Source organism: Balaenoptera physalus (genome assembly GCF_965194825.1).
Source record: "Balaenoptera physalus genome assembly, chromosome: 17".
NCBI lineage: Eukaryota > Metazoa > Chordata > Mammalia > Artiodactyla > Balaenopteridae > Balaenoptera > Balaenoptera physalus.
The window spans coordinates 42,711,735-42,720,834 of record NC_138895.1 but is presented as its reverse complement, the minus strand read 5'-3'; the positions used below and the strand labels follow the sequence as shown (position 1 = coordinate 42,720,834).

Below are 9,100 nucleotides of genomic sequence, written 5' to 3'. Positions count from 1 at the left end.
ACCTTTCCTAAACTGATTAATCTGTTAAAAGCTTGAATCTGCAAACAACATTGTTTTCAGACAGTTCATTCTTCTTTCCAGGGATGCCCCCCCAGAGAGTGTGGATGGGGATATGTGTGTGTATGTGTGTTACATGAGAAAAGTTCAATAATCAAAAGAACGTATTTCTGTGCTTTATATTGAAAAACAAGTTGCAGTCCTTATTTTCAGTTTCCACGGTCACTTTGTGAGACAGGTATCAGAGCTTGGGAATTGCGTCAAAAGGAAATGCCACAGGTTCCGCGCATTTCCTTCCAGGACCCGCGCAGAGGCGGGAGAGAGAATGACCAATCGGAGCGCAAGTTAAGGCTGCTCCCGCCCCTTTCCGTCGAGCCCCGCCTCTTTTCCGTACCGCCCTCTGGGAGTAGGGGTGTGCAGCAGGCTCGTCCCGCCCCCTCCTCTGAGTGACAGGAGCGTGGACAGCAACATTTCCAGCCGGACACATAGTTTGTTGGCCCTTGCGTTGGCTGAGCTGAGGTGTGTGTGTCCAGCGAGGGCGAGGGGATTGGGGAGGTCCTGCCCGGGAAGCTCGGGGTCCGGGACTGAAAGCAGGCGCACCTCCTTAGTGGACCCCCAGTGCGTTTAGGAGACGTTCGATCCGCCCCTGGTAGCGGCACTTGGGCGGGCTGGGCGGAGGGGAGCTCTGGAAGAGGAACCCAGAGCCCGAGAAACCCAGTAGGTACGGTAATGACTTAAGGACCCTTCCCGGCGAGCAGGGAGATCGCGGTGGGGGTGGGGATGGCGGCGCGGGATTCGGGCGGTGGGTGGGCGTGGCCGCCGTGGTTGCTGAGGAACGCGCGGTTCCCGCCCTGCCAGCGTGTCTGGCGCTGGCTGCTGGGCCCTAGAAACCGTAGCCCCACCCACCTCCCAAGGCCTTCCGCTAGGGTAGGGGTTGGCTCCCGTGTGCTGTCAGTTAATTCGCGTCCGTTTCACTGTCCTGATCTCTGCGTCTGTAGTTCCCGCTCAGGCCTCCCTCTCTCATGTTACTCCTCTCAACATTTTTCCTCGCCTCCCCTTCTAAAATGAACAAGTATCTGCAGACCAAAACATGTGCAGAGAAGGGCTTCAGGCAGCCTGAGGTGGCTTTATTGCCAGGATGGTGGGGCGGGATTGGGCCTTTTCCTGGTATTTCGTGAATCCCTGAACCCACATGGTGTCCATGTGGATGACTAGGAAAAGGGAGATAGAAGATCTGATTTCTTCCGCCTGGAATTCTTTTTAATGGGTGCTGCTGTTTGAGCTCAATGAGCTTCTCAGGAAGTTGAGGCAATTCATTATTGGACATGCCCTAATATATGATCTCCCTTTCGGACCCTATTATGGAGAAGGGTGGTACTAAGCCTATAAAGCCCTCTTTTGCTTCACTGTCCCATGTTTAATGATTAACTATGAGATGGTAACGATAGATAACCATTTCAAATCTCTTCTTTGCCCCAATCAGCTGGCCCCAAATGATTCAGCAAAACAAACATTCCAGAGAGAAAACACAAAGGAGCTAAAAGTCTGCTTTTACTTCCTTCTGCTAGGTTTACTGTATAAATCCCCAAGAAGGAAGCTTGTATTACTTGTTACCACTGGGAAGAAGACTGGCCTAAAAGTCAGGAATCTAACAGAGTTTGGAAATATTTGCCCTTAGGTAGTAACCCTCATAACTATTTTCTCATCTGGAAAGTGGAGATACTTATGTGCCCTTTATTTCTAAAAAATAAGGAGGAATAATTGGTTGTGAAAGTGTTATTAAAGTAATGATCTACAAGGATGTAAACTGTTATTGATTACACTTTTAATCTATCTTTTTGTCTCTATGATCTCTGTTGTCGATTCTGTATTAGGTCTTGTTAGATAGTACCTGAAATGTCTTGCATGACATTTTTTTTTTTTCCATTGACATCACTAGATTTTTTTCAAGTATATTCATAGCCTGAAAGAATTGGTAAAGAGTACTTTCTAATTCAACGATGAGTGACCTTTTTGGTGTCATATACCATTGTAAGAAGCCAAGGGAATCTATTGACTCTCCTCTTAGAAAAAGACACAATTACAAGCATAAGTGGACCTTGGATAAAGAACATCTGTTTTTGATCAACTTCTTGAGGGTTAAGGAAATTACTCTCCCACCTTACCTCACTCCAAAGAGTGAGTAATTTATATCCAAAACTACTTGACTGGGAGCAGAATTGGGTCTCTTTCCTTTCTTCCGCAGTGCATCTCACTGTAGCTTACCTTAGTTCATGGTCTTCAATGAATCCTTTTTCTTTTCTTTTCTTTTCTTTTTTTAGTGTTTAACAAACATGAGCTACCAATGATCAATAAACTGTTGCTGTCTTTCAAAAACATGTAAATTGTATTTTATTCCAAATGCCCTTTGATCATCCTCTTAAAGAATATTCTTATATTTAAGCAAGTAAAAGAGAAATTATTGTCAAATATTTTGGGAAAATGTTAAATTGTATTTTTGTAATTCTCTCTTCTATCAAAGTCCATTTTGGACAAAGAAACGCTGATTACTTTTAGTGTATGCTACTAGAATTATTTAATTTAAATGAATGATCTTTTATAACATTATAATTTCCCGTGTCTAAAAAATATTGTGTTTGACTCCACTTTGGCTCTTTTCCCGATTTCTGTATTAAAATGGAAGGCTAGAAATAGAGATATTTTGTTTGCTAACGTACCTTTATCTAGCTTTATCAGTAAAAGTGGGCATTAGTAGTAGATACTATCGTTAGATAGAGAAAACAATGAAAAGGAAAAATATATAGCTTTTGTAATAAACATAAGAGTATTTAGGAGCACTGATTGTTTCTTTAGCACTTATAATTTTATTCGAACTGTTTAGTATTTATTCCTTTGTTTACTCAACTCACTTCATTTCTAGTGGAGAAACTAGAATAAAGACAAACTGATTGCAGCGAGAATTCTAATGGAATTAAAGTTTTAGGGCCTCAATAAATAATAGCTCTTTTGAATTTGTAAACAGGTGGAGTTGGCAAGATCTGCTTCATTACTACAGAGCTGATTGGACATAGTGCTTTCAGTGGGAGACCAAAAATGAGTACTAGAACTTCCCCTTTTTAGCTCCACTCCCTTTCTCAGAACCTAGACTTTAGTCCAGTGAGAGAAAATTTCAGTTTAAAGAACAGATGCACTTACTCAGAATTGCTGGTCTGTATGATCCAGGGCAGAGAGGGAAGAAAAAGAAGGTAAACCCCTAGTGTTTACAGGTTTATAACAGGTTATCTCTACCCATTGGAATAATATGGACTGAAGGATTTCAGCTACAGATCATGTAACTCCTCTGTTGGGAAGCTGTGAATACAGAGTGGGATCTGAGGCCAGGACTGTTAATCTAGTGCTCTGGTTTTTCATCCTGGATGGTACCTCTGGGCCATTTGAAATATGTGGAGGTGTTATTAAATTATTACAATATTTTTAAAAGCTACTGGCTTTTAGGACCCTGAGATTTAAGGATGCTGAATATTGTATAATGTAGAGGTCCTCCAGCTCAATGAAAGCTTTCCTTCCCCTACTCCAACACCAAAATCATCTCTAGACTATAGTGGAAGTTCCTCCACATAGAAACATGAAACTAGGCCAAATTTCCCCCTAGTCTTTGTTCATATGTACCATGTTTTTTCTTTCTTTCTTTCTTTTTTTTTTAATTGCTGTGTAGTTGACTTACAATATTGTATTAGTCTTAGGTTTACAACAGAGTGATTCAAAATTTTTATAGATTATACTCCATGTAATGTTATTATAAAATATTAGCCGTATTTCCTGTGCTGTACAATATATTCTTGTGGCATATTTATTTTATACATAGTAGTTTATACCACTTAGTCCTCTATCCCTATCATGCCCCTACCTCTTCCAATCTCCCCACTGGTAACCACTAGTTTGTTCTCTGTGAATCTATTTCTGTTTCATTATATTCATTTGTTTGTTTTATTTTTTAGACTCCACATGTAAGTGGTAATATACAGTGTTTGTCTTTCTCTGTCTGACTTATTTCACTAAGCATAATACCCTCTAGGCCCATTCATGTTGTCACAAATGGAAAGATTTCATTCTTTTTATGGCTGAGTAATATTCCATTGTATATATACACACCACATTTTCTTTATCCATTCATCTATTCAGTATCTACCATGTTTTTGATATCAATAGATTTGACTCTAAATTTGAAGGTCTTAATAAAAACACTGCTTAGAATGTAGTTATTTTTTGGTATTCTCTCAGAATGACTAAAATTACATTAATGGAAAATAGCGATACATAGTTCATCATATTTAATATCCTTAAGACTGAATATATCCTTACTGAACATATAAGAATCATAGACTCCTAGAGCTAAATTTTTTTCACCCCTATTATGTACACTTAATTCTTTCTTATATGGTACAAGTATTAAGTATCTTTACAACAATAGAGTGAGTAGGTACATATTTTCATCAAAAAGAAAAGATGACTTCTTAGCTTACTTTTTAGTTTTGAAATGTTAACAATGATAGAAAGATAAATACTCTGTACTCAGTGGTTTAACAAACTCTGTTGTGTTGAATCAGAAGGTGGAGACAGTTCTGTAAATGAGAGGATCTTTTCAATTTCATGGTTTTCAAGCCATTGAACATGGAGAATGAAGCAGGAATAAAGTAGCTTAGTTCTTCTATAGTAGTATTATGTAGGACAAAGTTGCAAAAACAGCAGACCAATTAGATTGAACAACTTAAATTTTTGAGGAAGATGAAGGGAAGATAGTTTAATGCAAAAAGCATTTTTTACATACTTTGAATTTTAAAATATTCAAATATTGCAAGATATAGAATAAGAAATTATATGGATACCTGTGACAAAATCCTAATTGTAGATTACAGTTTATAACCTACACCAGCTAGAAGGTGCACTGGACTAAAAGTTTTAGACTTGGCTCCAGCAGTAGATACATCATTTGTTGGGTTTTATAATGTCTCCAGGCATCAAGTTCCTTATTTGTGAATAGAAAGAGTTGAAGATTTATGGTTTTCTACTAGTTTTTTTCTGAAGAATATGCTTGAGTATTATGAAAATTCTCATTATTCACAGTGATTCACTTATAGCAGTTTATAGCACTGAATCTTTCTGGGCAGGAGTGTATTAGATATTTTTTAGGTATAATTTTAAAAAGAATATCCCAGTTCCTGATATCATTTTGTCTGTTCATAGAGGTCTATTCTCTGTCTCTTCTCCTTTCCTCAACATCCACCTCACCCTCCACACATGCACACATTTGGAAAACACTGGGCTATGTAGAAATGATCTATACAGGCTCTTTCAATGCCAGAACTTTCTGGATAAATTTAGCATTTGAAATGAATAAAGTGGAACAAAAAAATCCCACAGAACCAAGGAAAAGGAAATTGGCAGAATACTCATAGGCATACCTGTGAAAATCTGAGAAGAATTTTAAGCTAAGGAAGAACATTTGAGGGAATTTTTTGATATCTAACACATGCAAGAATGCATAGCCTCTATGGATAGGAGAACTTCATATAAAAAGAGCAATGATTAAGTGACACTAGGAAGAGAATAAGATAAAAAGAGGACAAAGAAACTGAAAAATGTGAGAACTGTATTAGTTTTATATTCATGCTGTATAATTTCTGTATTTCAAAGTCTGATACAGGTTTTACTGGGCTGAAATCAAGGTATTGGCAGGGATGCATTCCTTTCTGGGGGCTCTGGTGGAGGCTGTTTCCTTGCCTTTTCCAGCTTCTGGAGGCTGCCCACATTCTTTGGTTTATGGCTCCCTTCCTCTGTCTTCAAAGCCAGCAACATTGCATCTCTCTGACTATTCTTCTGTAGTCAAATACATTATGACCACAACTAGGAAAACTTAACAACATTTAAAGACTCATCTGGATAATCCAGGAGGTTCTTCATTTAATCACATCTGCAAAGTTCCTTTTGCAATGTAAGGTAACATATTCACAAGTTCTAAGAATTAGGACTTGGACATCTTTGAGGAGGGACATTTCTGCCTATCACAATAACGTATTAAAAGTTCATATTTGAGGCAGTAAAGAGCAGAACTGATGTTATGGTAGAAAATCTAATGTGTGGAGAATAGACTTGAAAAAATGTCCTAGCTGAAATACTCAATGCATGAAAAGAGAGAAAGATGAATGAAGTCCATTATATGAACATTCGGAATTTCTGAAGGAGAGACTAGAAAATAGATAATTGTTCCTAAACAAGAGAACAGAACATTTGAAAAAAAGTAATAAACAAAGGGATAACAGGAAATAAAAGTTTTATGAAGTAAAAAATTACCAATGTATGCAGAAAGGATATTTCTTATATAAGATGTGACAACTCAGAGACACAATATCAAGATTTTTTTCAAATTATAATGATAAAGGAAAAAAAATTTTCATATGTGTAGAAAGAGAGAGAAAAAATAGCATATTATTATCAGGAAACAAAAATTAAGCTGCTCTCAGACTTCTTTTCTGTAGTATTAAATACCAGATGACAACAGAGCAACATTTTTAAAGTTTAAAACAAAATTCCATGCAATCTGTCTTGTTCACACACAGCAACAGAAAACCACTCTTAAGTATATAAAGAACTCTAAACTACATACTTTTTGCTTTGGGGGGAAAAAGGACAATAATTTATAAGAAGCTGATACAATATAAATACGAAAGCGATGGTATATTAAAAAATGAACAAAACAGATGATATATCTCAGAGCCCTAGAATATAGAGGTGGCTTTAATAATTACGTTAAGTCTAGTTAAAAATTCAAATGTAACAAAAAAACTGCATGAGAAGATATATAATGTAAAAATTAATTCAGTAACAGCAATCTAAATTTAAATAAAACATTGTGATTTTCTGATTTATTTATGCCAGAGATGAAACCTGGTAATTCCAGAGTATGAATAGATTAAAAAATAAACCATAGCTCAGCAAACTATGACCCAGAGCCCACCCACATCTGGCTTGTTTTTGTAGGACCCATGAACCAAGAATAGTTTTTATGTTTATAAGTGGTTGAAAAAAATCAAAACTGATATTTTGCAATGTGAAAATTATATGAAATTCCAACTTTATTGTTTATAAATAAAGTTTTATTGGAACACAGCTACACTCATTTGTTTACATATTGTCTATAGCTGCTTTTGTGTTAAAACAGCAGTGTCGAGTAATTGCAACAGAGATATAAATGTGGTGCTCTCATAGCTTTGCGTTGCTTCTCAGAGTGCTACAAATCACAGTGACAAAATTGAGTTATAACTTGATTTTGTCCCTTGACCTGCAGAGCTTAAAATATTTATGATCTGGCCCTTTACAGAAAAACTTTGCAACTCCTAACCTAAACTATATATATGGACTCTAGTGTATAAGACTGAAACTTTCTTTTCAATTCACGGTACCCAGATTTACTCAGTTATTTCCCTTCAATGTTCTACTTACCCTAGCAACTCTTTGGTCTTATATGGACTTGGGTTAAAACCAAGAATCTATTATTCTTTATATTTAATAATCCAAATTTTCTCTTTTTCATCTCTGTGCTTTAGAAAAAAATTCATATAAAGATTTTAGAATATCACTTCCAAAGACAAAAATCAGTTAATACTGCAATACTGTAAGAAGAAATAAGTACGTTGTATGTCAATCATTTAATAATCAAATGTTTGTTTGGCAAGTATAGGTGAATTATTTCAGAAGAAGTGACATTGAAACAAGGTTTTGAAGGATATTTGTGAATTCAAGGTGGTTAAGGCTGGGGCTAAGGTAACATGGAGAACAAGATTTGTAAAGCCACTAAGCTGTCAGTGGGGTCATGTGATTGGGAAATGTAAGAAATTCAGTAGCTGGAACAGAATTTGGAAAAAAAAAGTGGCTGGAGTTGAGGCAATAAGACCTGCTAGCCCAGGCCAAGAAGGCTATTATATGTCATGCAAAGCCAGTCTCATCTTGTGGGCAATGAGGCAGATTTTTGAACTGTAGAGCAACATGATCAGATTAATATTTAGAATAATGGTTCTTAAAATTTTCAAGTACAGCCCTCCCTAAAATTCTTTAATGCTATGACTTATACCTTCATGAAGCAAAAGTTGCCTTGTGATATACCCATTTATGTTATATTTATAACAGTTTTTCCTTTGAGGGGGATACATAAACAATCCCCCAATTTCTTTTCTCCATTTTACAGATGTAAAGTCTATATCTCAGGTAAATGATCTGAACACTCTCTTCCTTGTAGAGGAAAGTGAGTGTGCTCTGTGATTAGACAGCTTTGATTTCAAATCTCTACCCTTACCTTGTTAACTGCATGCCTGGAAAAGTCACCTAATCATTAGAAAACCTAGTTTTCCCAGTTGGGGTTAATTGTACTTATCCCACAGGAATATTATGAGAATTTCTGATAATGCATGCGACATGCTTAACGCAGTAAATGGAAACTGCTGATATTATTATTATTACTAATATTAATCATCATCATTATAAGGCTTCAACACCCATTATTCACATTTTCAAAACACAAAAGTTTTGAAAAATTATTTTTTTTCCAAGTTTTCACAAACTCATTTGAGACAAACCAGCTTTGAAATGACAAGGTACTACTTATATAGTATTTATTTTTCTAGTCAGTGTAAATATTGATAAGATTTTGCTATGAAGTATTGATGTGCTGCCCCCATACTCCTCTAAGAGTGTCATGTAATTATGGTAGATATGGGACATATTACCTTTCTATAGTCTCCAAAACACATCTCGCCCATTTTATTTTATTTAATTTTTATTTTATTATTTATTTATTTTTTAGAATTAAAAAAAATTTTTTTTTTTAATTTAAAAGAATTTTTAAAGTGTTTTTAAAAGACTTTAAAATTCTTTTAAAAATCTGGACCATTCTTAAAGTCTTTATTGAATTTGTTACAATATTGCTTATGTTTTACATTTTGATTTTTTGGCTGCGAGGCATGTGGGATCTTAGCTCCCTGACCAGGGCTCGAACCCACACCCCCTGCGTTAGAAGGCAAAGTCTTAACCACTGGATCACCAGAGAAGT

General features: G+C 36.3%; 1 protein-coding gene across 7 annotated transcripts in view; it reads left to right on the top strand.

Moving 5' to 3' along the window:
- The first annotated feature begins 371 nt into the window (after positions 1-371).
- TRIQK (triple QxxK/R motif containing) overlaps positions 372-9,100 on the top strand; it is a 98,431-nt gene continuing 89,702 nt past the window's right edge. For 4 of the 7 annotated variants that reach the window (XM_082434211.1, XM_082434210.1, XM_082434213.1 and 1 more), the window contains exon 1: positions 372-516. The gene's annotated coding sequence lies outside the window, so the exon portion shown is untranslated. The remainder of the gene's footprint in view (positions 517-9,100) is intronic. The other 3 variants (XM_082434216.1, XM_082434215.1, XM_082434214.1) reach the window with 2 other exon arrangements.